The sequence below is a fragment of the Polypterus senegalus genome, chromosome 15, assembly GCF_016835505.1.
Source record: "Polypterus senegalus isolate Bchr_013 chromosome 15, ASM1683550v1, whole genome shotgun sequence".
In the NCBI taxonomy this organism is placed as follows: Eukaryota; Metazoa; Chordata; class Cladistia; order Polypteriformes; family Polypteridae; genus Polypterus; species Polypterus senegalus.
The window spans coordinates 102,985,195-103,012,789 of NC_053168.1; the positions used below are offsets into that span (position 1 = coordinate 102,985,195).

The 27,595-nt window shown below is 40.8% G+C and overlaps 1 protein-coding gene across 1 annotated transcript in view; it reads left to right on the forward strand.

The window, feature by feature from the left end:
• tsnare1 (T-SNARE Domain Containing 1) overlaps positions 1-27,595 on the forward strand; it is a 935,796-nt gene that overhangs the window by 386,861 nt on the left and 521,340 nt on the right. The window lies entirely within an intron of this gene.

Genomic DNA, 27,595 nt, shown 5'->3' on the forward strand with positions numbered 1-27,595 from the left:
AATGATATATGAGTTTATTTATTGCCAGTTTGTGGTCATTTCTTCTATTTCATTTATGGTTATCCTTCCTTCTGCCCCTTTTGTTTATTGAGACATAATGGTGTAGGGGTTAGCTGATGCTTTCCTAGTCCTTGGGTGCACTCAAAAGTCCAGTGCACCATTATAATAAACCCAAAACTAGTCAAGGTCAAGGTTACTTTATTTTCATCAGCAACTGTGTACACATATATAGTGAGATGAGACAACATGTCTCCATGAGCCACGATGTAACATACAGCAACATACAAAACCGTGCAAGTTGTAATAGAAGCAATACAATTAATAGACAATAGGTAATAAATACAATAGAGAAATTATCTCTTTTGTCTTTTCAAAATTAAGAGAGACATTGTTGCACTTACAACAGGCAGCCACTCTTGCCACCTCCTCTGCATATGCTGAGATATCACCGTACTTAATTAGACCCACCACCATGAAGTCATCTTCAAACTTAAAGATCTGGTTTGAATTGAACTCTGCTGAGCAGTGTGGAGGACTGCCGGCTTCCCATGCCGGTCCCCACCCCCAGGCCACCAGGAGGAGCTCTCCCGACAGCAGGATCAAGTCAAGCAGAGCCTCATGGACTTTGTAGTGTTTATACACAGCCCAGCTGGATACCTTGGGGACCACCAGGACTCGCTGTGGGGGGGCTTATGGGCTCTGTGATGCCGTATGACCCGGGAGTACGTCACGATCACGTGACGGGAAGAAATGTTGTGCTCCCGGGTTGAAGTGGTGGATTGATTGCCCTGACCCGGAAGGAATAAGGAACTGTGGACTGCTGGGACAGGAACACCTCCAGGTCAGGGGCTATAAAAGGACGATGCCTCAGTCCAGACACTGAGCTGTGCTGGGTGGGAGAGGAGCAAAGTGTCTGGGCGAGGAGGAGAGTATTGTTAGAGAGATTGTGTTTATTTAGTGATTAGTAGGAGTAGTGTGGAGGGTGCTTTGTGCACATTGTTGTTAGACGAAAATAAAGAGTCTTGGACTTTTACCTGGTGTCTGGAGTTGTACCTGAGGGTTCAAGGGAGCACTAGCGCCCCCTACTGCCACAGCAGTCATGTGTCAGCAGTGTAAATAGCAAAGGGCTAAGGATGCATCCCTGTGGTGTTCCTGTTTTCAGTGTGAACGTTTTGGAGGTATTGGTGCCGATGTGGACTGACTGAATGAGGCCTTTCCATCAGGAAGTCTAAAGTCCAGTTTACAAGGTGGGTGCTGAGGCCCAGGCTGCTCAGCTTAATGCACAGTCCTCATAGTCTTGAATGCTGAACTGAAGTCGATGAACAGCATCCTTACATGAGAGTCTCCCTTGTCCCAGTGAGTCAGTTGCTCCTTCTCCACTAACTTTAATGCAAAGTTCCAAACATTTCCGCAATATTTCCAATCTCACAGGCAAAGGCTACTCAGTGGGGTTCACTTATCACTAGTAACAATAAATACTGTAGGTTTGTGAAGATTTGTCAAAACTTAATTTCCAAAAACTAAATCAAAGAATGGAGTGCACAAACAAGATCATCTATATTGATCAATTAGTTGTTCAATGATTATAGCACCTTTAATATTCATGTAAATCACTGAATGATACGAGAACACAAAATTTTCCAACAGGCTTAATTGAAATTGAGCTCATGGAAGAATCAACCCCGGATGGAGTGCTATTCCTTCATAAGGCCTACTTACACACACCCACCCGCTCACAAAGGTCTGATTCATTCACGTGTCAGGAATGCCAAAACACCTGCAGTAAGACTCAAGAGGGCACATAAAGAACATGCCAACTTTATACCCAGAGTACATACTGGATCTGTAAGGCAGCAGTGCCAACTGCTTTGTCACCACGCCAACCTCAAGGAAAGGTAGAAAACAAAATCAAAATTTTTAATGCAAGTTAATACTAGTTGACAGTCAATAGATATGTTAAGTAATTATCTACATGCAAATGAGAGGAAATTATACACTCATTATTTTCTGCTGTTCCATTCAAGTTCAGCCCTTTCACAAAGATTCTTTTCAAAGCCTTTAATATTAGAGTATCAGACTTAGCAAATGATGTACTGCAAGTAACCGCAGTGCTAGCATGTTGGAATTTATGAAAGTGATTCAAATATGGCAACGCAATTTTCAGTTGGATTTTCAGGTAATCTGCAAGGTTTAGGAACCTTGTAATATTTACTTTATTACTAATTGAGAGGAAGCCATCCATTAATTAATTAAGACAACCAAATGCAGCTTCAAGGTCACCGGATACAGCATTGCTGCACAGCATGCTTCATTTCAGGCCGCCTTAAAATCACTTGGCCTTTTCTGAATCAGTTCACCTCTGCACCATCCGTTTTCTAAAGCTACATTCTCCTGGTTAGGCCATCGATTTGCCCTAGTATATTCTGCCAGAAACTGCACAATGTACTCGGCACCATACTGGTGCCATTTTGTTCAGATGACACAGAAAACTCTTCACTGCGAAGAGGAGAGCAGATCAATATCTTGTTTTACATGGCACAAGGAAAAGGTTAAAGTGGAGTACTATATAACAGGCTGACATAAGCTGTTGAAGAGTTCAAGAGTCACTTGATGTTGAATTATCCATTTTTTGGTAGAGTGTATTTTACAATAAATAAAGATGCAGTGTGATTTTTTGGTAGACTGGTTTTTGATTTCTTTTTCATAGTTCATTGACACTCAGCTTTGTATTAGATTGGTTGGTGATGGTGAGGCTATAATAAAAGTTGTTCAAGGCTGCCAACTGTGTGAGGAATTCATTCAAAATAGTATTTTAGGAAATTCGCTTTCATACTGCACAAATATTTCCTGATTGCTTACTTTAGATATTTTTATATTTTCTTCATGTCCTACTAAAAAATTCATTTGTTAATATTTGGTTTGAATTTGTACTTTAAATATTTTGATGCTAACAGATACACCAAAATGAAGTACAGCATTCTTTATAGCGGGCATGGGGTGAGGCACTCTAATAAAATGGGGCCTATTCCAGAAGGGAGCAACCCTTGCCAGCCCAGAGGAGGGATACATTCACACACACCGCCAACAGTACATAGAGAAAAGCAGAAGACCAAAGGAAAATATTTTTGGAGGTTGTGCACAGCTTTCTTACCAGATTTTCAAAAAAAAAAAACAAACAGGAATTTGAGATGAACGTTGAAATGGTCAGCCATGCTAAACACTGCAGTAAAATGCAAGTTATACCTTTCTATTACCACTGAAATTTAGGTTGATAGATCTTCATGTGTAAAAATATGATTTCTAAGTTAACACAGAAGTGATGAACTGCAACACTTTGGGTTTAACAAGTTTTTTCAAGTAATTTTGGAAATGACCAAAAACCCAAGTGAAAGAGAAGGAAAATAAACGTTTGACAGTCAGATATCTTTGTAAGTAGTTTAATCTGTTTAATTTAGTAAGCTGAGATTTGTTAGAAAATGGTGGTCTAGTACTCTACAAGGGGAAGTGAATTCTTGTGTTCAGTCTGATGCAAAGTGTAGTTGTTTAGTTTTGATAAATAATTAGAAGAGTCATCTTGTGCGAAAGGGCAATACTTGGACACTCATGGAAGATTGAAAGAACATGCTAGTAAAAGCTTGTGGAAATGATCACCACAGTTATTACTTAGACTAACAACAGATACAGTAGCCTGCTGCTAGAGTGAAAGTTCTTGATCTTTGTTTGAGATACTGACAACTACAGACTATCACCTACCACTCTAAGGACACTCTAGCTGAAGACTCTGCAACAAGTCTGAGTGTGTTTTATCCCTTCTTCAATAAATGAAGGTCTTTCGCTGGATGGGGTTTTTTGTGTTTTGTTTTCCTATCCACTTCCTTTAAATCAGAGTCCCACAACATCTGGTCTGGGTCTGTCTCTTGATGTTATATTAGCAGTGACGTGCGGTGAGGTTCATGGCTGGTTGTGGCACTGACTCCTTCAGAGTCAGATTTACAAATACAGGAACCCAAAAGAGTAGCTTATTCACTATTCATCTGGCAGCAAGTACATTGACTACTGGTCATGTTTCATATCTCATCAGCATTCTTTACACACACATAGGTAAGATACATATTTGGATAAGAACGAACGTTACATTTATAGTGGCAAGAAAAAGCAGAGAGAGCACATGCATTCTAAATGTTATGTTGCAATTCCATAATTCATACTCATTCAATACAAATGAAAGTGTTATGGATATGTAGTGGATTATACTGTAATCCACTAGTAATATGCATGTCGTCAAATCAGTGTGGTGAGTCATGCAGCAGTGCTTTATCGACTTAACCTCCTTAGCAATAGACCCCAGCATGTATCTTGGGCTGTAAAAAGAGTGCTAAAAGTGTAAGTCCCAAGTGTCACTGGGGCAACGGTATAGATGTGTTTTGCATAAGACCCAAGGTTTATTCGTGCTGGGAAAGTGGCAACAGCGTTAGTGCTGATCGTTACTCGGGCAACGGTATAGGCGTGTCTTGCGTTGGCATCAGGCCCAATCACTACCCGGGCAACGGTGTAACGCCGTCTCATAAGAAATGCCTCTCATCAGCAGTGATTCTCTGTCTTCAGATAGTGAAATTGAAACAGTCAGTGAAACTGAAAATGATTCTGGTAAATCCAAAAGTGAAGGCGCGCGTCACTTACACATGTGCAGTGTGCCATTCATATTATTATTATTATTATTATTATTATTATTATTCATCATCATTTATTCATATTATTATTATTATTATTCATCATCATTATTATTATTTCTATCATTATACTTTTTACAGTTCTGACTTTGTACTTTTAGTGTTTTGCACATTTTACAGTAGAAAGATGAAATTTAATAAAAATTTGATTTTCCAAGCCAAAAAATGCAACGCTTTTCACATGTTTTTTTTGAGAAAAAACATAACACTAAGGAGGTTAATTTGTTTAATGGTTTTAACAGTTTTAAGCACAGCCCGGGAGCCTAATAAGTGGTGTGCACATGAAAGAATGCGATTACCAGGACTGAGCTAATTATGAGGGAGATGTGCGGGTAATATACTAATGGCAGCTGGGGTTTCCCAAAGAATAAAAAGAGAGCTAGTGTGTTGAAAAGAAAAAATGAGGGAACAAAGAAAATGAGAGAATAAGATGGAGATCATTTATGACGAGGATGGTGTAGTAAACATAAGTTTAATATTTCACTGTACTCAGTGAAAACATATCTTTTAAATCTGCCTTTTTCTACTCACATGCACAGCTGACACAGAGCCGGATTTAGCACAGGGGTTCACCATATAGAACTGCTAGGCAAGCATTATAATATAGGACATGACAGACAGACAACTGGGAAACGGCCTGTCAGACTTAGGACTGTTGTATACTATTTCTGTGTGTCAAACTCACCATGAAACTGTATCCTCTTTTGCCTTGTTTGGAATTGCATGATTCACTTCAGTGGGGGCCTGCATGTGAAGAAAGAATATAAAGCCATGGAACATTGCACGACACACCTTTGAAGCCAATGGAATGATGGGAGATAACATCATCCGATCCTGAAAATCCTTCAGCTGGAACGGCAAAAATGGCAGACTGTACACATCGGGCCCCACTCACACACTGGATTTTTGCCATTGGCTTCCTTCGTCTATTATGCAGCATAAGCCGACATTAAACAAAGCTAAGTTATTTCTCCTATGTGATTTCTTACCGCCATATCACTAAGGGAGGGTATCACCTTTTTATATCATATCTATATAGTTTCAGGTTATGTAACACACCGCAATTACAAAAGAACTCATTCTCAAGGAGCTAGCGCCCCCTGTTGGATACAGATGATTGAAAAGGTATTTGTTGGTTAAGTGTCCGCTTTTGAGTGATTTGAAATGCAGCAGTGCTGAGGTATGCCGTGGAAGTTATGGGAAGTGATGAGTTTTAGTCTGTTGGGTCACTAAATTAGAGCAGACAAGAATGGAGGGAGACTACTGGAATTTAGCACACAGTCAAGAAGATTGGCATCCAAATAAAGGAAAGGCACCGTGAGGGAGCTACAGTGACCCGGGGTGGTGGCAGCCCTGGAACTGTGGCAGCCATGAGTGATCAGTGGAGGTGGCAGAATGAGAATGCAGTGAGTTGTGCTAACGGAGTTCTGTAGAAATTTTCAGACAAGCAGAATACCTATTGGTGGATTTTACAATATTCATTTATTTTCACCCTAAGGACACTATTTAGTTTTATGGCACTGATTTTAATGAAGATCTATTTATTGACATTTATTTTGGCTGTATGCAGTTTTACACACTTTTATCCTCACTGTTTGAATAAACTCTGCAAAATAATTCACCCTTGTCCATCCTCGGATATGACTATCAGTGTCTCAGGAAGAGGAAGACACCAATGGCTTTGTGCAACCAGGGTATCACTTTTAGTTTATGGGAACACTTAATGAGTGCTTCTTTTTTATTATCCAACATAAACAGGTCTATTATCAATTTAAAAACGTAAAGTAATCCTGAGACATATATTACTGTGTTCAGTATAATACACAACATTTTAACATAAAATTTAAAAGCCAAAGGTGTAGATAAAACAGAGGATTCCCCCCATGAGTGCTTCTAATTGATTCTTTCCTTACATACCATGACCAGTGTGATGGACGGCTGGCAGCTCAACACGGCCGGCACACCCAAAGAGTGGAAGCACGAGGTAAGGCAGCTACTTTGGGACCCTGGCTCCCCAGGATGCTAGATGGCAATTTCCCTGCAGCATAGCGGTGCCTCAGATTCTTGCAGTGCACCATGAGATATGGAGTTCAGCTTCACAGCCCTGCTGGGTACTGTGGGTACCTCCAGGTGACAATGCAGGAATATAGGGGGATTTTTGCTTCCAGTATAGCCTGGAAGTACTCCCAAGTCACAGGGATGGAAGCCCCGAAGTACTTCCAGGCTGAAAAAAACTCAAGTTCTCCACGTGCTGACAAGTCATGTGGGAGGAAGGTTGGAAGCACTTCTGGGTCAAGGACTATATAAAGGACTGTTGGGAACCAAGCAAGCGAGCAGGAGTTGGGAGGTAGAGGACAGAGCTTGCTGGGAGGTGTGGAGGAGTATTGTGATTAAGTAGAGATTATTATTGTAGTTATTTGCCAGTTTATCAGTGGCGGGGGTGCTTGAAGAGCACTGTACAAGAAGAAAAATCATTAAATAACTTCTTGCTGCTTTTAACTTGTGTTGTCAGTGTCTGTGTGTTGGGTTAAGTGCTGGTATATCACCATCTAGTGTTACACCAGAAAATGCAAACATTAGGGAGATAGAAAGTGTGCCATGAAAAAGATGAGGGGTCACCGTAATCAAGAGGCTGTGTGCTCTAAATGCAAGAGTAAGGAAATTGTAAGCGGTATGAAGACAGGAATTCTGCTTGTATTTACTCTGATGCAGGCAACCCTTGTGATACGTGAGTGCACATTTTCACAATGTGCTAGATTAAGTCTCTTTATCAAGCATAATGGTCAGCTATTCCATCCTCAATGTGCCATCACTCACCTGTCTCTTGATTATATTGAATTAATTTAGTCTAGTCATTACCAGGTAAACATATATGCATAAACCTAACATTTAGTATCCTTTTCGAGGAGACAAGTTGATTTCTTATTGTTGCGGCCTACTTAGCTATTGGACACCTACAGCTGTGGATGTTGTAACCATGTAAGTTTTTTTGTGTATTAACCTTTAGTTTGGTTTATTGCTCCCAAAGAAAAAGAATATGGAAGGTCAAAAAGTTTTTTTGTCAACACCGTGCAGACGCAGCCAAAGAGCTTTTTTTGATCTCACTTCTCTCCTAAATTAAATCTCTGGTCAATATCTTCACCCCTTGTTCTGCTTGTGGACACAGCTTTTCTTACCTTAAGCTTTTGTAGAGAAAAGGCAGCTCACCCATCCCTCAGTCTTCAATTAACATGAGATGTCAGGGGAGTCTAGCCTTGTTTAGCATCTCAACATGTAGGCTTAAAATCTATCACATGTCAAAGACTAAGTCAAGGCCAGCAAAGCTTTCAAATTCTTAACACTCTGAAAACATAAATGAATAACATGTTTTTTGCACCAACACTTAACAAAACAGAACTTGTAAGTTTAAAAGAGAGGCTCTATATGCCATTTAATGATGTGCTTTAAAATTCCTCTTTAATATTACTACAACTGCGTGGACTTTTGCTAATCTTTATGCATGATCCATTTTTTCCACCCGAGTTATTATCCATACATCTTCCAAACTCACTTATCAAGAGCAAGGTCACGGGGGCAGGAGCCTGTCTCAGCAAGCATCAGGGCAAGGCAAAAACGATCCATGGACAGGGATTGTGATCGCCAATCATAGTTGTCACATATTGTGGTTTCACATATAGATGGACTGTTTCTAAATCCATTGCACATGAAGAAAATGGGTTGGATGTAACTCTTGATTTTGGACTATTTTTCTTGAAACTGAGGAAGATTTAAAACGTCTAATTGTACTGTATTTCCATACCCTTTAGCCTATGAAAACACCTCTTTTTCTTTACATCCTTTGACAATGAAATGTCACGCAATCTCCTTCATTTAAAGTTTAAAACTTTTGAGTTTCACAAGTTAGTTACAGTTCTTTCAACCGATGACCTTGGAGTCACCGCTGCTCCTACCCAATTATCAATACAATTGGGCACTGCTGTACTGTAGGTATCAACCAATTATGGCTGATAAAAGAGTCTGACTTAATAAAGAAAGCAGAAATAAGGGTCCAAAACAGAAAGGAAGTGACGTCATCATCGATACCGGAACCAAAAGTGATGTTTTCTAGACTGGAAGTGCCGTCATTATCGGCGCTGGAACTAAGCAGGATTTCCTGAGAATGGTCTGCAAAAGACTGAGCGAGACAGTTAGCACACTCCACTGCCCCCTGGTCTGGCGTATAATTACCATTTTGTAGGCCCTTTAGCTGTTTCCCATGCACACATGTGTGACAAATGTTTTAGCTACCGCTGTATTTTAACTCTACACTGTAAAACGTAAAACAACAGAGTTATTTTCTTACATTTTCTGACTAAGAGTAAGTCAGTGCTGAAACATTCCATTATTGTGGTACTTTACTAACCTCTACACGTGCAAGCAGATGCAGGTGGGTCATACAAATAGTCTGACAGATCTAAGAGAAGTGCACAGGCTGGCTGGCAGACAAATAAAATGATATGCCTTTAAGTAAATAAAACTAAAAAAGAAAATTGTCATTACATAAAAATAACACATCTCTGCTTTGTAAGGATGTGTAGTTTTATGCAAAGTGACTTCAAGTGTACAAAAAATGTCTAATTTCTTTTGCCAAAAACAAATAAAAACTCCCTCACCACCAGGCAAGCTTGGGAAGGTTGGAAATCTGCATTGCTTGCAATCAGTCTGCTAGCATAGCATAGCATGTGAGGACTCTTATAAAACATTGTATGCTAAGGATTTCAGATATCTTTTTGGAGGAAGACCTGTCTGTCACTTTAACATGAAAACATGCTGTCAAACAGTCGACAAACAGAAGCTGACATGCAGTTACTAGCAGTGAAAGTGGCCTATCAGGCAATCACAATGTGTTATAACTGTAATCCGGATCACTTTTAGTTATTAGGGTGCCATATATCACAGTTCCTATTGGTATTATTATATCTAGTCTGCTATTTCTTATCTTCTGCTACCTTTAAAGTCACAACTCAGTGAAAACAGATGGGAGCTGAAGTGTCATATTTGACAGGAAAATAAAATATGCATCAGGCCGTCTGTTTCATTAATGATTTGCCTTTTCTTAGACTGTAATTTTTTTTATTAGTCCATAGAGGCTTATATGTATTTTTTTCATAGACCCTTTTTAGTTCTACTACTGCTTTTTAAAAATATTTTCAATTATTTTACCAATCCACCATGTGTTTCCTTGCTGTCATGCTAATGGTTTGTTTTTAAAAGAAGCTGTTTTGTCAAGCCCTGTGGTACTTCAAGATATCCCAAGTAGATGTCTGCATTATCAAAGGAGTCACACAGAACTGCATATTATAAACCGCAGTATGGGTGATCAATGAACAGCCAGCAACCTTTGTCAAGTACAGAGTATGTGAGAAAGTTGTAGAAGTGAAGAAATACAGCTTATTAAAAATTCTCACTAGGTAATAATTTATTCAGACAATACCAGTTCTCAAACAGCGACCAAACAAGCTACCTCATTAACAACCAGAATCCAAATGCTATATCTGCATTACAGTTGTACACTGATCAACTACAACATTAAGGTGTCATCACATCTTTGAACTCTGGACCATTTATAATTTACCTAGGTGAGTCAAGGCAATAAGGACACAGAAACCAACGAAAGGTGGTGCAAATGTGAAAAATTGCTATTATTTACAGTCAAGGGTTCAAAACCCCAAGTTTCAAACAGTGCAGTGCGTTGTAATAAATAATTCAATAAATAAATAAATAAAATCCAGTGCTCTTCTGGATGTGTTAAAATAATAAATAAATTAATTCAATGAAACCAACCAGAAAAATGTACAGACTTTGGATTACTTTTCCTCTCCACTTCTTTCACTTCTGCCTTCCCAGTACGTCTTTCTCATCCCGATTTCCCAGCTCACTTTTCTTGCATCTTGCAACCGGCAGAGACTCTGACAGCTCTCCAAAGCTCTCACCCCAATCACCTCAGGTAGTACCCAATGGGGTATTTCGAGTTGGACCTCCTCATTACTGCTGCCTCTTTCAGCATTTGCAGAGCTTCTTGGAGTACTCGATCGCACCCCACTCATCCAAAATACTCAACGTGAGTGATTTACCCTTGGAGTGCCATTCCCTTCACCATCAACCACTCTATGGGCTGCCCATCCCTGCCCAACAGCCTTAAGTTTAATTTTCAAATTGATTCCCATCCTTTCCCCAGCTCTCTACTCAATCTCCTATTTATACACCTTGTGGGTGCAGGTGATCCAGCAGAATGCCAGTGGAGAAGAGCTGAGCTGACTACACATACACGAAACAAGAAATCAGCTTGCCTCCCCTCTGACATCCCACAATGACTCCATCTCACTGTGGAATACTCCCACACTCGCAAGCCAAAGTGCACTGTTTTTTAGTTTAAGATACCTACCTACAGCCATGAACCCTAATGTACTTCAATACACACTGACAGGTAAAGTAAATAACATCTCACAGTACAAGGGGTGGGGTATATTAGGCAGCAAGTGAACAGTCAATTCTTGATGGTGGTGTGTAGGAAGCAGGAAAAATTACCAAGTGTAAAAATCTAAGTGACCTTAACAAGGGCCAAATTGTGATGGTTAGATGACTGGGTCAGAGCATGTTCAAAACGATAGGTCTTATGGGGTGTTCCCAGTATGCAATAGTTCATACCTACCAAAAATGGTCAAAGGAGTAACAACTGGTAAGCTGGCGACGGAGCCATGAGGGGTTAAATGATACACATGGGGAGCGAATACTAGCCTATTCTGGTCTGATCCCACAGATGAGCTACTGTAGCACAAAATGCAAATAAAAATGAAAAATGTAATGCTGGCTATGAGAGAAAGGTTTCAGAACATACAGTGTACCGCAGCTTGCTGTGTATGGGGATTGGGTAGCCAAAAAGCGGTCAGAGTGCCCATTCTGACCCTTGTCCACCATAGAAAGCACCTACAATGGTCATGTGAGCATCAGAACTAAACTATGGAGCAATGGGACAAGGTGGCCTGGTTTGATGAATCACATTTTCTTTTAGATCATGTGGATTGTCAGGTGCATGTGTGTCATTCACTTGGGGAAGAGATGACAGTAGACGTACACCCCTTCATGTGAACAGTATTCCCTGATGACAGTGGTGTCTTTCAACAAACTTTGCACCCTGCCACACTGCAAAAAATATTCAGGAATGCTCTGAGGAACACTGCAAAGAGTTCAAGGTATTAACTAGACCTTCATATTCTCCAGATCTTAAGCCCGATCTATGGAGGTCCTGCATCACAACGTACAAGATCTGCTGGTAATGTTTAGGTTCCAGATACCACAGGACACCTTTAGAGATCTTGTGGAGTCCATGACTCACAGTTGAGATATTTAGGTGGCATGAGGAGAACCTACACAATATTAGCCAGGTGCTTTTAATGTTGTGGCTGATTGGTGTATTACATTCCTCTAAGAGTGCAGAGTTTTGGAGAACATTAATCATTTCTCTCATCAGTGAGTGACAGTGCATGACACTTTTAAGTGACTAATCAATAGGCCATCAATTCATCTATGAATTAACAGTCAGACACTTTCCTTTTTAAGTTGGTTATCTACACAACACAGTTGTTGCCTTCTGTATCATCAATAAAGATCAAGTCATAATTTTTGTCAGTTCGGTTGTTTTTTTCATATTGACAATTTATAAAATCAAATTCAAGTTCATTCTTGGTGTCCACCATAACATAATCTTCACCTACACATTTGAGCCAACAGTTACACAATGCAGTAGTTCTATCTCTACCACCTTATTTGGCATTTTATTCCATGTATCTGTCTATTTTTTATCTTGCGTGAAGAACAACTTTCTAATGTTCATGTAAAATTGAACTTTAATGAGTTTGTATCTGTGCATCTATGTTCTTCTTGAGGAACATATTTTAAAGTAACAGCTGGGATCCACTCCATTCCTTTCATAATTTTAAACACTTCAGTCCTGTTGCCTCTTAATCTCTGTTTGCTAAAACTGAAAGGTTTCAGCACCTTCAATAACTCATACGCCATTGTCCTGGAATCAGCCTAGTCGCCCTACTGTGGACTTCCTCTAGCTCTGCAATGTATTTTTGTTTATAGCTCAGACACCAAAACCACACACTACTCCAACTGAGGCTTTGCCAGTGCATTGTGTAACTTAATAAAAAATCAAAACATTTCTAAGCCACTGATGTCTATGAGGACAGTGTCATCACTGCATTGTAAATGGCCTGTTTGGAAAACGCTGATACATTACTACACTGTAGAATTGTTGGCATTTGTTAATGTTATCTTGATATGCTATAAAAAGCAACTGGACTTCGCTTTATTTAATAGACTGAATTTTTCTCACACATTTACGCAAGGTAACTTGCAGGGCAAGAACAAATTGCAATTGTTTCCACACATTTTTTATTTTAATTGTGCACAGGCAGCTTACATAATTTGCCTCGGGTCATAGAGTGTGTCAGAGTTGCCACAGACTGCCTCAGTCGTGTTTCATTTTCAATTCCTTACCTTACTATCTGCAGCTTAAGACAAAGTTTCATCCATAGGAACTCCACATTTAAATCATCTTGGATCAGAAGATCAGAACTGGTAATGTTGTGGTTTATAATCGATAACCCTAACATGCTGTACCCATTGATCAGCTAGTCTTTGCTTTCTAAATAAAGATTAATCTGGGAAAAAACAAAAACAAAATCAAAAGTTTGTTTGTTTCAGTGACTGTGAAATGAACATAATTTAGATTGTATAACATATTTCAGTGTGTTTAGATACAGTTTCAGATTTAAAGTTTAGAATATTGGTCTCCTTCCATCTGTAAATTAAAATGAATTTAATTCTACTTATTTTTTCATACTTCTCACATTTTAAGATCACTGTACTCATGTACAGATTTAATACAGTGCTGTTAAAATGACTGTTGCACTGTCCAGGTTGGCTTGCTCCAATAAGAGAATTAGAACAATTTTGACCAGAAGAAATGATTCAGCTCAATATAGCTCATCAATCTCTAGTCACATAACTTATGAAAAATATCATTAGATTGAGATTCGGAGGTCCCCAAAGTCCTACTTTCCATAACATCACTTAGTAATTTATCTAAAATCTCTTTGATTGTCTGGTAAAGGAAGTTTCTAATCATTGTGTGAAATTAATCCTTAACTGCCTTCCATGTGTGCCTTTGCCAATCTTTATTTTAAAACTTATTGATATGTCACTTATGCTTAAACAATTCAGCTCCTTCAGTCCCGACACATAACTTGGACCCCACAGTGATGGAGTAAGTCTAGGAACTCAGCTCTGGACTTTCTCTAGCAGTATTATGTGCTGTGTGTCAGGACTGTGGTTCACATAAATTGTTGCTGAACAGCATTCATTTTATTTTTTTTATTTTAAAATATATTATTGTTAGTTGGTAATTTTATTTCATCACCAATTTGCATATTATGTGCTGTGTGTCAGGACTGTGTTTCACATAATTTGTTTTTGAAAAGCATTACATTTATTTTTTATTTTAATATATATTATTGTTAATTGGTAATTTTATTTCATCACCAATTTGCACGTACTTAGTTTTATGAATATCAGCATTTTTATTTATTTGTATTGAGTTCAAACAATGCAAAATGCCTGAACAAACTTATTAGGAAAGCCTGCTCCTTCACTGGGCTAACCCTGGACACACTGGATGGGGTTGTGGAAAAGAAAAATGCAGCAAAATTGGAGGTCAATTTGAAAAATCCCCTCCAGGAGCCACTCTTTTGGACCACTATTATTCACAGACTCGTTTCACCACAGTGTGCTAAGAAGCTCCTCTGGGGGTCTTATCTGCCAGTTTCTAGCAGGCAATTCTATGCTCCCTCCCGACGTCCCTGACTAAATATTTATATTTCTGATCTATCTATCTATCTATCTATCTATCTATCTATCTATCTATCTATCTATCTATCTATCTATCTATCTATCTATCTATCTATCTATCTGTCTGTCTGTCTGTCTGTCTGTCTATTGTATTATTTGTCCTGTGAGTCTGAATCTTTTTTATGTTTCTGCTGCTGTATGCATTTAAATTTCCCTTTGGGATTAATAATGTTGAACTAATCTTTTTTTATGTTTGCCACCTTTTGATGTGCCTGACACATGATGCAGATACCTATACCCATGTAATCTGTAACATCATGGCAACCATGACATATACTGTACAGTGCCAATATCATGACAATTTGCAGGCCAATGTGATATTGGATGGTTTTCTATGGCTGTGAATACTTTTGTCTCTTCTTAACTTGCACTGCAGTTTCTTCCTATCCACAAGATATATTAGAGAGCTGTAAGACAAAGTAAGAACTTGCACACTTGTTCAAAATTGACTGTTTGCGGTGAAGTCTGTCCATAACAATACAGTGTGTTATTTAGAATAGATACTTTTTCCATGATTCAGAACAATATTTGATGTGGAAGTAACCTAATTTGTTAATGTCTTTGCAAATATTGTTATAAAGAAAAGGGTTACAAAATAGGTGGCATTACTATTATTAATATTTCATAATCAGGCAGCTTTAAATTAATTATTGTGCAGACTACTGCATCATTAACTGTAACCATGAGAAGTGTTAACATGACCAAATAACGGGGCTACTAATAGAGATATCAATGTCGGTTAAACTGGTTTCTCAGAGACCAATAGTCTGGTTTTTCTAAATGGAATATGGGTTTATATGGCATTTTAGAAGAATGAATGTTATTAAATGTTATTAAAGTGCATGTAATTGTTTGTTGTTTCAGTGAAGCAGCTTGTAGAGTAGTGCATTTTATTAGCCTACATAAAGCAATACTTTCCCAAGGAGCCACTTTCAAGTAGTCAGTTTGATTAGCCAGAATTTCTTGGGAACAGAAATATAAGTAAATCCACAGACAGAATATACAAACTTTACACAGAGAGTGCATCTTCTAGTCGAGGTCAGAACACAGGAATTTGGAGAAGTGAGGCAGCAGAGCTAGCCAGATATCAGCAACGTGTCAGTTAGCTTGATTAGCATCTCTGCATTGGTTCAGTATGGTGTGTGCGCTAGGCACTGTAGTGGTGATCTGTCCATTCAATGTAGACGAACTCAGATGCTAAGAATCAACACTGAATTCTGGGGACAAGCTGGCCACACACAGCATAGCTCATGCCACTGCAGTGATTCTTAAGTTTATGAGTTATTCCTTCAGTACAACACTGGACAAATGATATTGCAGCTTGCTCTTTTCTGGTGATTTATAGAAAACAGCTGCATCATTTACATACTGCAAGTTTTTCAAAGCACTCAAGTAAAAGAGTACTTTTCACCATTTAAAAGTAGAAATGCATGACTGTTCTCCTTAAGTGACTTTACTGGTTTGTTCATTATTACACTTGAGAATGCTAGGTAAACACTCATCAACAGTCCAGATGAAGGCACATCTGAAATAATTGCCCATAGTTTGTCTCCCAGGTGCCAAGGGATAACTGCATTGAAAGTGAAGATGAAGTCTAAGAATAGCAGCCACATGTCTTTACCTTCTAGATGTGCCAAGCTTAGGTAGAGTGACGTGGCTATGGCATCGTCAGGGGTACGATTTCAAAGGTAAGCAAATTGGAGTTGGGATCCAGTATGGGGGAGAGTTTGTATGTTATGTGGGCCCTCACCAGTCTCTCAATGCCCTTCATCGTAGTGGGAGTGAGGGCTAGGGGGCAATAGTCATTGAGGCATGCAAAACTTGACTGCTTTGGAATGGATGTGATAGATGTAACTTTGAAAATTGATGGAGTGACAACCTGGTATAGAGATGTGTGAAAGGTGTTGGTGACTACGTGTGCTGGTGTTGGTCAGCACATTCCCTGAGCACACAACCAAGTATGCCAGTCATCCCTGCAACCTTTTGTGAGTTGGCTCTATGAAGGGTCTTCCAAACAACTAGATTAAGATGAGAACCTGGTCATTATAATGAGGTGTGATTTCATTGTAGGTGCGTAATTGATTGCATCACACCTCAAGTATGTTTTCCAACTCAGCAGCCATTTGTGTGTTGATTTTATGCACTCTTTCTAACATCAGCTGGTTTAAGAGGTAGAACCTGATCATCACAGCAAGGGATGAAATTCCTTGTAGGTGTGTAGTAGGTTGTATCAAACCTTCCAAAATACTGTAGCTATTAAGTTTGTTAAGGAAGTCCTCATTGTCTGTACAGGGAGAAGGAGTAGACTTACTGTTGTGAACGTTACCCGGGCACAGATAAACAGACATGTTGTTTTCCACCACCACACGTTTATTTACAGCTATTTACAATGTTCAAAAGTGCACACACAAACCCCCCAAAGTCCAGGCCACACAATGCCTTCTTCTTCGGGCTGCCTCCTACTTTCTCTCATTCCTGACCTTGTCCTTTTTCCACCCGACTCCAGCCTCGAATGAAGGCTTTTATTAGCACCCGGATGTGCTCCAGGTGGGTTCCGGAAATCACCCGCCGACACGCCCCTGTGTGGCGGAAGTGCGGGCTGTACTCCCGGAAGTCCCTGCTTCTCTTCCCCCCAGCACTTCCTGGTGTGGCGGAAGTGCTGAGGTCCAGGGTTCCCAAGGTATTGGGGCACCCCCTGGTGGTGACCACGGGCACCAACAGGGTTGGGATTCCATGCCCTCAACCCGTGGCCACCAAAGTAACCAGGGTGGCGGCCCCCACATGATACAAGATGGGCGCACGCCCTCTTCCGGTCCCTCAAGGCGCCCAGGCTGGGTCGTCACCTCTGGCATCCCTGACAGTGCCCCACCGCCAGTGAAGACCACTCAGGAGGAGCGGCACGTCCCGCGAGGGCAACTTATCCCCCAAGTGGGTCCTACTTCTGAGCCACCAGGGTCCAACTCAGCACCTCGGGGCCTGCTCCCTTTGGTAGGAGCCACTCGCACCCTCCTAGCCTCCGTCAGCCGTGGCGGCACCTCCTCGCCAGCGGAGAGTCCTTCAAGCAGACAGCCTGTCTCCTTAAGGGCAGGTTCCCAACGAAGCGGGTCCTACTGCTTGTCCGGGGTCCGGTCCTGAAACGAACAGAAACAAAGGGGCAGAACTGCTGCCTGGACACCCTTCACTGGCGTCCCTCTGTGCCGCGCACTGGCAGCGTTCCCCCCCTCCGTCCGGCACCCCGGCACTTGCCTGTTCGGCACCCCCTCCGCAGGTTCCGTGTCCCTCCTGTGTGGAACAGACGGGACCACCTGCAGTCCTTTCCTCTCCGCTGACCTTACCGGTTCCCTCTGCCCCTGCAGTGGACGGCCAGCAATCGGACGTGTGCACCCAACACCCCGTCCCTTTCTATCCTGTCACTCTAGGACGCCCTGACGGTCTGAGTCTCCTTATTGCATAAAAAAAGACTCCTTCCCGTCTGCGTCCCTGTAGAGCGGTGCGAGACTGCCGCCAACTTGGGGCAGAGGGCGCTAGGACCTGGGGAACTCAACAGCCCGTGTCCTGCCAGCCCTCTCGCTGTCTCTCCCCTCATCGTGCGCACAGCCCCCTGCACCGCATCCACTGTCGGAGGTCTGCCACTGACAGGCATGGAACTCACCTCCTGGGCACCGTCCAACCAAGGAGACGTCCTCGGCGTGGCCTCCCTAGACGCGATGCTGTCCCAGGCACCTCCAGCAACGGCGCACCCGCAGGAGCCTGCTGCAGTCCAGCTCTACACACCGTTGGTCCGTCCCAGGGGAAAACAGCTCGTCTGCGCACCCCTGGCGGTCCATGGGGTACTTTTCCCCAGCGGGGCTGTGTGCAGGCCGCTTCCGCGGCACATGGGTAGGGTCCCCTGCTACGCCAGGCCGTCCACAACAAAATTTTGAAAAACAGATCCGCGTCTTGCACCAGACGGAGCATCCTGCCAACTAAGCCAGATGTGAACTTTACCCGCACCACATGTTTATTTACAACTATTTACAAGGTTCAAAAGTGCACACACAAACCCCCCAAAGTCCTGGCCACAGAATGCCTTCTTCTTCGGGTCACCTCCTACTCTCTCTCATTCCTGACCTTGTCCTTCTTCCACCCGACTCCAGCCTCGAATGAATGTGCTTTTATTGGCACCCGGATGTGCTTCAGGTGGGTTCCGGCAATCACCCGCCAACACGCCTCTGTGTGGCGGAAATGCCGGCTGTACTCCCGGAAGCACTCCGTGTGTCCCGGCTTCTCTTCCCCCCAGCACTTCCTGGTGTGGCGGAAGTGCTGAGGTCCAGGGTTCCCAAGGCATTGGGGCACCCCCCTGGCGGTGACCATGGGCCCCTACAGGGTTGGACTTCCATGCCCTCAACCCGTGGCCCCCAAAGCAACCAGGGTGGCGGCCCCCACGTGATCCAAGATGGGCACATGCCCTCTTCCGGTCCCTCAAGGCGTCCCGGCCGGGTCATCGCCCCTGGCATCCCTGACACTGTATATTCTTTAATAGTTTGAATTTCCTCCCACAGGCTTCTGATGTCTTTGCAGTCTTGAAAGTATGTAACTCTAGATTTTCTGGCCTTATGGCACCTTTGCTGCTCTAATAACCCGTTTAGGTTGGCTTTAGCTTCAGTAGGACATACACCTTGGTGGTCAGACAGGAATACTAATTAGGGAATCCATTCCCGGACGGGTTTATCCATTCCCGGGAATTCAGGAATCCCACATTTCATTCCCGGGAATCCCGGGCTCCCGGGGATGACACAGTGCACGGGCATCTCACATGTGCACGGCTTTAGAATGACCGACACATATTTTTAATAGAACTACTGCAATATATTGACACAAATAAAAGACTAACCTTATCTACAAGCAATTCATGCTGTCATGTATCTTTAGTTGTGGTAATAAGAGCGTAAAAAACACAACATCCTCACTGGTGGTGCAGTGGTAGTGCTACTGCTTTGCAATAAGGAGAGTGTGGAAGATTGTGGGTTTGATGCCTCATTCCTCCCTCTGTGGATAGCACTTTGAGTACAGAGAAAATAAATTATATTTATATTATATAAATGTAATGAATTATTACTATTAACGTGTCAAGTGTGCGGTCATCCAGGCAAGAGCGCACCTTCGTGCAGTAGTACGCCAGCCGCTAAGAATGCACGCTCTGCCTGCACTGAAGTAGGCGGCACAATCATCAGATACTGATACAATTATTCTAAACAACACCCGCGCTTGCCATTGCTCTGAAACACCGCCATTTCAGCTTTTACTCATGCATCCAGTTTCTTGTCATCATTCTGTGATGGCAAGTTTCTTGGCACAGATAATGCGGATGCAACAGACTGACACATTGCAATTTCAAGTTGCTGTTGAAATTTGTTGTCTGATGAAGTGCAATTTGCAGCAATGGCGCCGCCACCTTAATTATTTTCAACTATAACTCTGTTATTTCTTGATCGATTTTTACACTTTTCCACACTTTATATGCGAGTTTGGCCATTCCCGTTTTCCCAGAAATTACAGCAGTTTAATTCCTGGGAATGAAAAATGTCCGGGAATGGATTCCCTAATACTAATCCATGCAACACCATTTTTTGGAAATTTTTACTTATTTGCCAGTTGGATTACTTTCTAAACACTAGTTTCTTGAGTCAGTGACCCACATCTCATGCTCCTCTTGTTTTCCTTCCTCATGAATTCCAAAATCTTGTCCAGATCCCTCAGATCTTTTGTATCTGTTCAATATGAGCATATTCGCATATTCGGACAAGGGGGAGCCAGGCCAGCTACATCCAATCCAGGTTCTGTTTCACCAATGTCAGTTACCAAAGAAATTGATTTCTTTTTTTTTTTTTTACTGTTTAGCTTTTCATCGTTCCACCTATCTCTTCAGCCTCTTAAAGATTTAGCTAGAAACACATCTGTGCCCCCCCAGTGTGCAGCACTGTTCTTGCAGGGGCTTAATCGCTGGGCTCAGAAGAGCCTGTTGACAAGTAAATGGAGACAGCATGCTAGATGATAGATGATTCGTGTGTGTCACTTTGCCTAAAAGCCGGCACTGCCTCACTGCTCCTACACAGACTTTATTTCTTTAGGCTGACATTCATTTGCAAGAGTTTTAATAGGCTACTGTCAGACATTTGTTGTCCGACTTTTGAGCATGCGTTACTGTAATTAGCTTTGGATGGCGTCGCTCTTTCAGTAGCATAGACGCCTCACCGCTGCTTTCTAAGGGCTCTCGTGAGGGGCTGCGATGGGAACTTTGTTGAGAGAGACGACATTAATGGATTGAGTCTTTTAAGTGCTTTTCCAGGGTTGCTCTGACATCCGTTGTAGTTAAAACCACCTTGTGCCATCGCTTGTGCAGTCCACTGGCTTAATGCCTCCCTGCCATCTTAACCCAGTTCTACACAATCGCAGCAGTGAAGAGTAGGAAAAGGACTCTGACAGAGATCGATGAGGATTACAGACAAGTCGATACTCAGGGATGCTTTGTGCAGTGGATTAAATGTTTTTGTATGGCTACCTATGAAGAGGTCATTATTGATAAAAGCTCCTTTGCCCCAGAGAAAGATGAGAAAAGAGAATGCGGAGGGTGTGTGTGGTTGGCAGTGAGGGCTGTCTTTTAACATTTACACAGGGTAGGAAGACTGTGATGCCCAGAGGTGACCGACTGTCATCCACAGGGATGTGCAATGAGGCTCATTTCCACCTCGGTAGCCTGCGTGTTGGAATTGTTCACACTCAATTACCTTCCAAATAAAACCTCCCATGTTTTGGCCACGGGGTAAAATAATTATTCATGAAATGGGCACTCATCCATTTGAGACAGGCAGGTGTCCAGACAATTCCAGATTTTAATTTCCTGGTTAAATGGTTTCTTTTTTTTTTCTTGGGAAGTCATGCGTGTTGGTGCTTGTGTGCAGTTTGCTTTTTGTCAGACCCATCTTCACAATGGTTGTCTTTCACATTGTTCTACTTCAAACACTCAAAGAATCTTTAATTTGCCATAGCTGCCCACAACACCACATTTATCTGCTCCGTTTTTTGTCCTTTATTAGTAAATTGTCCCAGATGGATTGATTCAAGATATAGACCAAAATATAAGGTGGGCAAAATTTACATAGCATATAACAATTAAGTAGCCTATCACAATTTTAAAAAAAAGATGGGTAAAATGTTTATTTTAATTAGCACCTTTTGTTTTGGATGGCACTATGGTGCAGTGGTAGTGCTGCTGCCTTGCAGTAAGGAGACCAGAGTTTGCATTTTGAGTCCTCGCTACATGGAGTTTGCATGCTCTCTCCATGTCTGTGTGGTTTTTCCTCCCATTATCCAAAGAAATGCAAATTAGGCGAAGTGGAAATGCTAAAATGGCTCTAGTGTGTGTTTGTGTGAATGTGTGGTTGTGTGTATATTCATCCTGCAATGGACTGGCACTCTGTGCAGAACTTGTTTCTTGGATAGGCTCAAGCTGATAAAGCCCATGTAACCCTGGACACTGTTTTTACGTAAAATGAACTATTAGTTTGTATTGCACCTTTTATAGTAAAAATGTCAACAAGAAAAATCATCTGTCATTTTTCAGACCTCATTACTGTCATTATGGTATTGTTAGTACCCATAGCCTTTGCTTTAGCAGTGGGTCTAAGGCAGAAACAAATTCTGAATGGAGTGCAAAAAATATCAGTATTATTATGCTCAATCATTGAGTATGGACAATAAAATTATCGATCATAGCCAATTTAACATAGTGCCTTTCATATTTTGCAGAATGTTTAACCCTTCTGTTGTCTTTGTGTCAAACATAACCCATTTCTGAATGTAACAGCAGGGAAAACCACCATGCCATATTTTGACCGTGAAATTTGATGTCTTTACTGGGTGTAACTTTGTTTTTACCAAAAAATATTGGATCATTTAGAAACTAATTTAAATAAATTATTCAAATCAAGCATAAACGTAGTAAATAACCAGGTGGCTTTTTTCCGATTTTTCTCCCCTTTTCCCTCTACATACAAAAATGAATATACACCCAGGTTTTTCACTTCTTTGAACTAGATTTTACTGCATGAAATGCTCCATTTGCCTTCCCCTGAACTTCCATGAAAGTACATTCTCATGAAAGTCTGTCTTTTTAATTATTTGTGTGTGTGTATACATGCTTGTAGCGTCTTTAGAGATTATGAAAGTAGAGAGCGTAGAAGGTGGGTGCAAGAGCTTTGGTTCTGTGGAAAAGTGACAGAGAATCATGGCAAAGTATATTCATAATTTCTATTATCAGTAGAGGTCAACACACCATTGGCTTCACTACTCTTTGCTGAAATCCTGAGTACATGATTCGCAGCCCAAGAAGCTCTTGACCTGATCTTTGAAGATAACATCCAGGGAAGACATTAAAGAATAGGTATCAAGATAGGTAGCAAGAAGTTAATATACGATGGAATGTCAACAAATGTCAGTACTTTGTAATAATTGTGTTTGGGTTGACTGTATAGCTTCTCAAATGCACATGTGGACACACAATGTGTCTATGGTCATAGTGGTAAAGCCTCAACCTTGATCAGTCAGTTTCTCTTATTGTTTTCTAGGAGTAAGCATGGCCACTCCACTCTTTGTTTGCAATAAAAAAAAAATAGCGGTGAGCAGTGATCTTCTTTTTAAGTTAGGTTAGGTTAGCCTTTATTGTCTCTCTTAAGAGAAATTTGTCTTGGATATTCAAGAGAACCCATGCATCCCAATCACATACATATCATTTACACACACAACTACCCTACACTAAATATATTATACCTTACATTTAAAAAAAAAGTGAAAGATACTTATTGAATTTCCATCATAAAATACAGTGTAGAGCTTTAGTCCATCTCAGGTGATGAAGAAATCGTTGGAGAGAGAGTGAAAGGGAGACATTTGTATCCAAAAACTAACTGATTCTCATCTTTGTACAACTATCATTATCAGAGAAGGATAGCAACACATAATATTGCAAGAAACCTTGTAGGGCCTGCTAAATTGGCAATGTCTACAGAAATCTTCTTCACATTAGCCACTGGAAAAATCGTCCTAGAGAAGGCTGACATTGAAATGTATAATAGTGAGGATAAGACTAGAATAGGATGGATTACATATACAGTGGAACCTATGGTCACGACCATAATTCATTCGAAAACTCTGGACACAACCCGATTTTGTCGCGACCTGAATGTAATTTCCCCATAAGACTGTATGTAAATAAGATTAATCTGTTCCAGACCGTACAAACTCTATGTAAATTTTTTTTTAAGATTTTTAAGCACAAAAATAGTTAATTATACTATAGAATGCACAGTGCAATAGTAAACTAAATGTAAAAACATTGAATAACACTGAGAAAACCTTGAACAACTGAGAAAACTAACACTGCAAGAGTTTATGCTAGACCAAGTTTGCCTTAGACCCTTATGAACTGTTTGTACAAGACTCTTTACGAACTGCTCGCTGTAAACACTTTTTTAATGAGTTTTAAAAATCCTTTATTTATACAAAAACAACTTAAACAACAAAGAAAACTAACCTTGCATGAGTCGAATTCTGGCGTGAAAGAAGTGAGAAAGAAGCTGGGTGGAGAGGAGGTTACAGTTTTAAGGGAGAGTCTGGCTCCGCAAAATAGAGCACAAAGAGTTCACAACGAATGAACGCACATATGACCGAGAATGATGTTCAGAGAGAGACTGTGTCATCTTTGTTAGGCCTTGCATATGCAAACAAAAGAAAATGGGAAACAGAGAATGGGAAATCATTGGAACGTACAAACCGGAAGGGAAATTGGCTGCCAGTGTTTTTGTTCGCCACCAGAGTGTGGTCGTGAACAGATGCGAAATTTGGCGAACTTTTTGATCGTAACCTGATGTGTATGTGTTCGGAAACGTTTGTGACCACAGGTTCTACTGTACTGGTCTGATAACATAGGACTGCTGTTTTTGGCTTGTGTATGTAAGTCCAGAGTAAAGGTAACATACCTATCCTTGGGATTATGAAATTAGAAAGCCAATTTTTCATGTAATAATGTCAGAGAAGACATTTCACACTTTTACCCAGTTAACAATAGAGACTTCAGACCTGCACATGTCATGGTTATGTTTTGGGGCTGCTTTGCTACATCTGGCATGGGGTGCCTTGAATCTGTGTGGGGAACAATGAAATCTCAAGACTATCAAGACATGCTGATGCGAAACGTAATGCCCAGTTTCAGAAGGTTCTGGAGGTCATGGATCCTTCAACGGGATAATGACGCAAAACACACAACTACAAGCACCCAAGTATGACCAAGAACAAAACGTTGAACTATTATGAAATGGCCTTCTATGAGCCCTGATTTGAATCCTATCAAACATCTATGAGAAGAACTGACACATGCAGTCTAGAGAAGGCACCCTTCAGACCTAACGCAGCCTCACGCAGTTTGCTGAGGAAGAGTGGGCCAAACTATCTGCTCATTGAGAGCTATAGGTATAGTATAGCTTGTATGCAGTGATTACCATTAAAGGTTGTGCAACAAAATATTAGGTTTAGAGTCTGCTCATTTTTGTCAATGCCATTTTCTTTTGTGCTATTATCTGAAAAATTCTGTTTTAATTCAAACTCTAAAGCAACTCTAAAGCAAAGGCTGATTTATGTTAAATATATAATAATGATGGGTGCCAATTGCTTTTGTATGCTTAAAGTAATTTCAGAGACAATTGTGGGTTCTTCTTTTTTTGGAGGAGTACCAACAAATCTTTAGGTAACATTATTATGATTTCCGTAAGGTATAAATAAAGATTCTGTTTTCTTCAGTGCTACTGCATTGAACTTATAAATGTAAATGCTAACAATGTAATATTTACAGTATATACTCGCTGATAAGTTGGGACTTGATTTTACAGTATAATTTCTGGTATTTTATAAAGTCGGTCATATAAGTCGAATGCGGAAAACTCACACTATTGGTACAAGGGATTATGATATGCTAACCCCCACCTGAGAGAGTAACCACTGAGCACACTGCCTTTTTTTCTATCTATTGTGCCTACATGACCACATGGTAATACCCAAACTATTCCCAAACAACGTTTGCACTGTTTTGTGTATCTCACACCCTCAAACACATTTATCGTAAGAGCATCCCTTATCTACGATGGATTGTTCAATCAGAAGAAAATATGAAGCTGGTTGTAAATTAAACGTTATTGAAGCAATGAATGAAATTTGTAACTGCGCTACTGCAACAAAATTCGATGTGTCTGAGAAACTGATACGAGATTGGAGGAGGCAAGAAGATGTAAAAAAAAAACAAATTAAGTGTCACATTTTTGAACGAACGTATAAGTTGGGTTCTAATTTTCTGATCGATTTTTTGGGTTTCAAGACCCAACTTATATGTGAGTATATACGGTATATAAGTTTTACTTGCTGCATGAAGTTTATTTTTATTACTTCATTTTTTAGAGCCCGCTTAAAAACAAAACAGAGACTGGAGCTTACTCCAATAGTGTGAGGAGTAAACGCAGGATGGCATGCCAGTCAATCATAGGGCACAGTCACCAAGTCACTATAGTGTCACCAAATGTGTACCTAAAGAAAAGGGAACCCTGGACCATGGGCAGCATAAAAAAGTACGGCTAATGTCAGTGTCAGTCTCATTTTTTGTTTATGTAAACTTTAATTTTTACACCACTAAGTAAGACTTATAGACTCCTGATTCACAAGGCCTTAGGTGGAAATTGATTGATGGATTTCTTGAGTAACTGGCTGACCAATTGATTGACTGCAGTTAGTGACCTGGATGTTTTATGAAACGTACCACATAAGTAACAATAGGTTTACTGAGTTTTGATTTTTTTTTTTATCCATTAATTACAATTAAAGATGTATCTGCATTCAGTAGTTTGAAGTCAATATTGACTGACTTATTGATCAATTAATTTTTGTGATCTCTTTAATTCTTTAATCTCTTTTATTAATTAAGTCATAAGTAAATAAATATGCCAGGACATTAAGACATAAATATATGAATAAATCCAAAGTGCACCTTTCTTCCTTTACCCCCCACCCCCATCCCATCCCACATTTTGTCCACAGCAATGCCAACAGACCACAACACTACACTTGACCAAGGGAACGACTGCATCAAGAGTGGAGTTTAGAAGCAGTAGAATTCCAGCCATGCCTAAAATCACTGGAAGCTCTATTGATTGATGAGGCAGACAGCTCAAAAAGAATCAAATAATAAAAGGAACAAAGCCAAATCAGTCAGTCAGTTTCTTACCCACTTAGTCCTGAACAGAGTTGTGGTGGGTGCTGGAGCCTGTTTTCCAGTACACTATATAAATCCCAGAGGGGGAAATTGTCTTTTTGAATGACCTTGGGAGGTCAGAACAAGGGTCAGCCATTGAGCCCTGGAAAGGGTGCCAGTCTATTGCAGGGCAAACACACACACACATGCACAACCCTAACCACATGCCAGGGTCAATGTATTATTTCCAATCCACCTAATCTGCATGCCTTTGAACCGTGGAAGGAAACCCGAGAACCCAGAGGAAACCAATACATAAACAGAGCCTGCTGTTCATGTGTAATTAAGTCTGGGGTCTTCATCTAGAACGAAGGAGGTGCCTAACAGCTACTGTTCCCAAATATAAGAATTTATACTGGTGCACAAAGAGAACAGGGTCTGAAAGGTCTAGGAGTATGTGACAAGGAGGTAATAGGAACTAATAGCATTGAAAAAATGAGCAGGACACTAGAGACCAGAAAAACAGTACATGAGGATAAAATCAGACATGGACATAAATAATCTCTTTGATATCATGCAGGCAGAAGTGACAGAGGGGGTCTGGACTCAGTCCTTTTAAAGGTAGCTTATGGGGGGGGTG